The 6440-nt window shown below is 46.7% G+C and overlaps 1 pseudogene; it reads right to left on the bottom strand.

Moving 5' to 3' along the window:
• Nucleotides 1-235: 235 nt before the first annotated feature.
• LOC100685963 lies at nt 236-6003 on the bottom strand (annotated as a pseudogene).
• Nucleotides 6004-6440: the final 437 nt, after the last annotated feature.

Below are 6440 nucleotides of genomic sequence, written 5' to 3'. Positions count from 1 at the left end.
TTTTGCTGACAGGCTTATTAACATAATGCCATCAAGGTTCATCCATCTTGTGGCAAATAGCAAATTTCCTTGTTTTTATATGGTAGAATAATATTTCCAGTGTGTGTGTGTGCATAATACAGATCAGTAGGCATAACACATTTGGCTATGGAGTCGGGTTACACAAGTGGCATCAAAAGCACCTAGTGCAACAGCACTACAAAGTTCAGGGTTTATTAATGCACTTATAACTGAGTTACGGGCCAATCTGGAATATGGAAGAGATGATGTTAGAGCAACCCATCTTTTGCCTACTCCAGTGGACCCTATTTTCTGGAACCATCAAAAGTCTTTCTTGGATTGGTGAACTTGTTACCTGTTTATGAGCTGATAGTCAATCAAAGCAGAATATTCTATTTGTGAAGTTCCATCAAATGTTATTGATATAATAGACTTAGAACTTTGAAATCAGAAGCTAAGATCTGTTCTTTATTCAACTATGAACAACCACACATCTTTGGTCTAAGTGTCCCAGTAGTCTTCTATTTGCTGCCAAATAATTTGCTAGATTTACAACGTCAGCATAAAGACAAAAGTCAAATAACTTTCTGAGGAAAAGTTTGTATTTTATTCTTGCTTTTTAATAAGTTTTTCTTGGGCAATAAATGTATTTCATTGTAAAAAAATTACACATTTCCTTTATCCACATTTTCCTTTATCCATTCATCATCCATCAACACACACTTAGGCTGTCTCCATGTCTCGGCTATTGTTAATAATGCTTCAGTGAACATGAAGGTTTAGATGACTTTTCCAGAAGCTGTTTCATTTCCTTCAGGTATATATCCCAAACCCTGAGATCATGACCTGAGCCAAAGACAAATGCTTAACCAACTGAGCCACCTAGGTCCCCAGCTTATTCTCTTTTGACTTGATACTTGTGTGTGGTATAAGATAGAGAGCCAGTTTCATTCCTTTGTATGTGGATGTCCAGTTTTCCCAACACAATTTATTGAGGAGACTGTTTTTTTCTCATTGTATATTCTTGGCTATCATGTAAAAAATTGACTATGTGAATTTGTTTTATTCTGATCCATTGATCTATATTAGGTCTGAATTTATGCCAGCACCATACTATTTTTAATTACCATGGCTTTGTAATATAGTTTGAACTCAGAAAGCCTGATGCCTCTGCCTGATTTCTTTTTCTTGCCAAATTGCTCTGACTAGGACTTCCAGTACTGTGTTGACTAGAATGGTGAGAGTGGACACCCTGACTTATTTCTAGTCTTAGAGGCACACTTTTAGCCTTTTAGTCTTATAATGTTTGCTGGGGGCTTCCCATATATGGCTTTTATTATATTGAGGTACGTTCCTTCTATATTTAATTTGTTGAGAGTTTTTTTTTTTTTTAATCATGGATGGATATTGAATTCTGTCAAATGCTTCTTCTGCATCTACTGAAATGATATGATTCCTTATCCTTCATTTTATTAATGTGGTACATTATGTTGATTGATTTATAGATGTTGAGCCATCTGTGAATCCACGGAATGAATTGCATGTGATAATGATGTATAAACTTTTTATATTTTTAAAATTTTTAATTTATTTATTCATGAAAGACACAGAGAGGCAGAGGCAGATGCATAGGGAGAAGCAAGCTCCCCGTGGGGAGCCCGATGCGGGACTCAATCTCAGGTCCTCAGGATCATGTCCTGAGCCAAAGGCAGATGCTCAACTACTGAGCCACTCAGGTGCCCCTGTATAATCCTTTTAAACATATTACTGAATTTGGTTTGCTAATGTTTTGTTGAGGATTTTTAAATCTGTGATCATCTGTGATATTGGCCTGAAATTTTCTTTTTCAGGGGGGTATTATCTGATTTTGGTATCAGGGTAATGTTGGATTCATAAAATATTTCCTTTTTTTTTATTTGCATTGTCTGCACATTTAATCACTTTAAAACCTCTAATATTATCTCATGTCCATTAAATAGAACCAACTATTCTGGGTCTGTTTAAATTATAAGAGAAAAAAATCACTGGACACCAACCCAGTATCATAAAATTAGTGAAGCTGGCCCCAAGGGTGAGGAAAGGGGGATGAGAAAAGAGAGGACACCCATGGGCAGGTGGCTGGGTGCTAGGCAAAGACTAAGAAAGATAAAGAAAAGGAGGCTCTCAGATGACAGAGTACTGATTGTGCTAATGGAAGAAATGTAAAAGGCACATCAGAAGGAGATTTGAGGAGCAAAATAGGTCAATGCTTTCTTCACCAGGGCACAGTGTTAGAGGGGCCTCAATACCAACACCTCCACCCCTAGCCCTTGAAAAACCAGTCCCCCATGAGTCCTTCACACCATGAGCCCCATCTGAAACATGGATGATAGGTTGCCCCTCCCACTGTGATCCCCTTTCCAAGGGCTCAGCTGGCTTGCCTGTCTGCCTCTTCAGGACTTGAGACTAGTTATTCCTTACTCCTCATCAATATGCTGCAGCCACATACACCTCAGGGCCAGAGTAGTGGGGGGGAATAGCAGAGTGGACAGTGGGTGTGGGAAGGTGGATCATCCATTTACCCACCTTTTAATGGGCTACCCCCATTAAAAATACAAAAGAAAAGGGTCATTTGAGTGGCTATTAGGCATCTGACTCTTGATTTTAGCTCAGTTCATGATCTCAGGGTCCTGGGATCAAGCCCCACATCAGGCTCTGTGCTCAGTGGAGAGTCTGCTTAAGGATTCTCTCCTTCTTCCCCTGTCCCTCTCCCTAATCACTCTTTCTCCTTCTAAAATAAATATTTTAAAAATATTTTAAAAATCAACATATACAGTGAAGTATCACAAAATGAAAATATAACCTCCCTGTGATCCTCACACCATCCCTCCTCACCAGCCACTCATTGTTTCTGGGACTGTAAATGTCAGCCCAGGCAGCTCTGAGCTCTGAAAACAGAGTTGGACCCTGGCAGGAGGGGAGAGAGGCTGAGAAGGTAAGGTGGTCAGGACACCAGCATGAGGCTTGGTCAGGCCAGCCATGTTCAGCAGGCAGCCAGGTGAGCAAAGAGACAAACACTACCATGTGTACACGTTTACCCTGGAAGCACCTGCTTTGCCTTGTCCTTCCTCTGATCGCTGTTTCCTCCTCAGGCTCACCAGAGATGGGGTTCAAGATTGGAGATACTAAAGATCTTGGAGAGGTGGCCTTCTCCTTCAACCTCCTAGGCCAGTCTCCCTGCTGCCTAGATGAGGAGTGGGGGAACCATTAGTGCTTTAGAGGGACAGAACAGAATAGGGGCAAGAGCTGTAGCTCAGGTCAGGAATCCTGAAAAAGAAGGACTGATCCTTTTCACTCCTCAGGGAACTCTGGCTGGCCCCCTGGACCTTGGAAAGCTGTCCCTAAATGTTCTACTCCTTTCTCCATATGAAGGGGGTCCTACAGGTGGGACGAGACCCTCCCTTTCCCCCAGCTGCTCCTGGGGCCCTGCCTCAGGCTATCCAAGGGTAGGATGGGAAGCAGTCAGTGGCCCTCTTGCCTCCTAGCTGGGGTCAAAACCCAGTCCCGAGATAAACAAACAACAACAACAACAACACAACACTTTGATGAATTAAAAAATACCCAAGGAGTGAGACGGGCTTGAAGGGCCAGGCATAGGTACTCATGGTCAGGGATAAAGGTGGTCCTCTTGCTCTGGCCCTCCGTCATCCTCTTCTGAGTCAGATGGGCACCCTTCCTTCCAGGCTTCAGGGGGCAGCCCCTTGTAGGAGATGAGGCTACAGTCTACAGTGTACACATTCACCCCCCCCCCCAGAAGCTGAAGCTACAGTGCTGTTGTAGGACCACAAAGACAGTGATGAAGACTAGTATGCCTCAGGCAAATATGAGAGCAGCAGCCCTGCTGTTTGCCCTTAGCCAACACTCCACCTCTACCTCCTGGGGTGGCTACTGCTCAGGAATTCAAGGGTGCTCTGGCTCTACTGGGAACTCATCTGCTCCACAGGGTTGAGGGAGGCATGGCAGGGACAACTGAGGCAGCCTGTAGGGGCCAGCCCTGGCACATGGCACGCAAGGTGTGGCATGGGGCACAGATGCTGGCCTGCATGATCTCCACATCATTCTCAGTGCTACTGACTGGAAATATGTCTTGAACTCTAGGGAGGTGTGTGCAGGCTCTCAGGGCCATGACATCCAGCACAAAGGTGAACTTAGTGTCCCATAGTTGTTGGCTTTGCTGGTGTCTTCAGTCTCCAGGACCCACTTGCCAGAAGACTTCTCATTCCAGGAATGGATTACTATGAAGACCCAGTTCTTAAACCCATCTGTGGAGTAATTGTCTGACATGGCAGCCAGCAAGGTGGAACAGGTGCCTGTAGGGCTGACCAGTTGGACAGCCAAGTAGCTATGGCGATAGTTGGAGAGGGTGAGGTGGAACTGTGCATGCTCCAGTTGTGTGCTGTGGCTGAGCTCCCCCCAGGCAGGCAGGGACAGTCTTTTGTACCTCCAGTTGTTACCTAATGTACTTAGACACAGTGAAGGTGTCCATGATGCACTTCCTCTGTGGGACCACTGCCATCCAGTTCTAGGCCAGGCTCACCACAGCCCTTGTCCAATATTCTGTACCATATGAATTGCTCACCTTTGGGCCCACACCATTGCTGATGCAATCATTAGCAATGAGGTAGGCTGACTTTGAAGTCTCACCAGGTGAAGCTCTTTCTGGCTTCCAAGATGAGAATGATGGTGCCAGCTGCCAATGGGGCAGAGGCCTACATCCCTGTGTGAGACTCTGTACACTTCTGAAGATCCTAGAAGCATCCCCTATCTGCTTCTTGCTCTGGTTGCTATGGCTATAGGTAGTGGCCAGTGTGTACAAGCTGGCTTTGCTATACCAGAACACATTGCCAAGCTTTGTGGTGCTGCTGAGGGACAGCATGTAGATATCAGTTACAATTAGACTTGTCATGCTCTTGGCCCTCATTTCCCAAGGCCCAAAGATGAAGCCCATCCTCTGTGGCTCTGGCTAACTTCCCCCAGAAGTCGGCCTCCTCAGTGAGATAGTTGGGTCCATCCATGGGCTTGCCGTCAATACTCGGGGCCCTAGCTGGCATCATAGATGCGGATGTGGTTGGGGTTCAGTCTTAGGGGGTGTGCTCCTATCATGTCTATCATCTCACCATCCAACATGTGTACCTCCCCGATGCAGGCATTGTAGTCTACACCTATGCCACAGATACTGTTGTTGGCCACCACAGCCTCCTGGCCCGTATACTGTGTGCCATGCCAGTTGTCATTCATCTGTGTGCACTAAGACTGGAGGTCAGGGCAGCCCGGGTGGCTCAGTGGTTTAGCGCCACCTTCAGCTCAGGGCTTGATCCTGGAGACTGGGGGTCGAGTCCCACATCAGGCTCCCTCCATGGAGCCTGCTTCTCCCTCTGCCTGTCTGTCTGTCTCTCTCTCATGAATAAATGAATAAATTAAAAAAAAGAAAAAAAAGACTGGTGGTCAGGTCCTGGTCATTGACATTGAAGCTGGCCCCAGGATCATAATTACCTGCCAAGTCTGGGTGGTTCTTCTCGATTACATCACCCAGAATGGAGACCACAATGTTGTACCCCTGAATGCAGGCCTCCTTCATGTTAAGGTCGCCCTGGGTGATGCCAGACAGGTACCACTGCTGCTGAAACTTGGTGTTCCTAGGCTCCTGGTATGCATCTCTTTGGGTCCTTTGCTTTGCCACCAGCTGCTCCAGCCACTGTAATTGAGGCTCCCTCCAGAGTCTACGATGTTCCAGATGGTGAGGCAACAGGGACTGCTTTGTCACCTCTCAGTGCCAGAAGTGGTAATAGTTGTGAATATCTGGCACAGGATGAAGAAGCCATTCTTATGTGCCAGGCTGTCTGCTGCAGCTGGACCTTCTGGAATGCTTGCTTACTCAAGTGTTGGTATAGACCTTCTAGTCACAGGCATGGCTGCCACCAGGACCAAGGCACCTGCTGAAGCAAACCAGGGCCTCAGCTTCATGGTGGAGACAGGTGGCCAGGACCCCGGAGCCCTGGGACTCCTTGGTCATAGGGACTAGGTTCTCAAGTGCTTCCTCATTGCCTGTGCCCTGGGTGCTTACTGGCAGAACCATAGGGTGGAGCAAGGTGGGGCTGTGAAGAGTTGGAGGGCGGTCTGCTGCAAGGAAGTCAGGGGCTGAGGATAAGTTTTCCAGGTGAGTGCTGTGGTGGTTCCTGTGCCCCTGGTGAAGTAAAGAGCACTACTGTAGGCGGGGGTGGTGTGTGCTTAGCATCCTCCCTTGCAAGGGACCAGTGTCACCACAGAGAGGCTAGGCCGGTGGTTTCCACACAGCCAGCCACCAGCGCAGGGTTGGGCTTGGGCTAGAGCTCCAGCTCCTTAGCAGGTTCCTCCTCTGGTTTTTTGGAAGAGTTTTAGAAGAATTGGTGTTCATTCTTTTG

Source organism: Canis lupus, chromosome 25 (assembly GCF_011100685.1).
Source record: "Canis lupus familiaris isolate Mischka breed German Shepherd chromosome 25, alternate assembly UU_Cfam_GSD_1.0, whole genome shotgun sequence".
NCBI lineage: Eukaryota > Metazoa > Chordata > Mammalia > Carnivora > Canidae > Canis > Canis lupus.
This window is presented reverse-complemented; position numbering and strand designations above follow the sequence as displayed.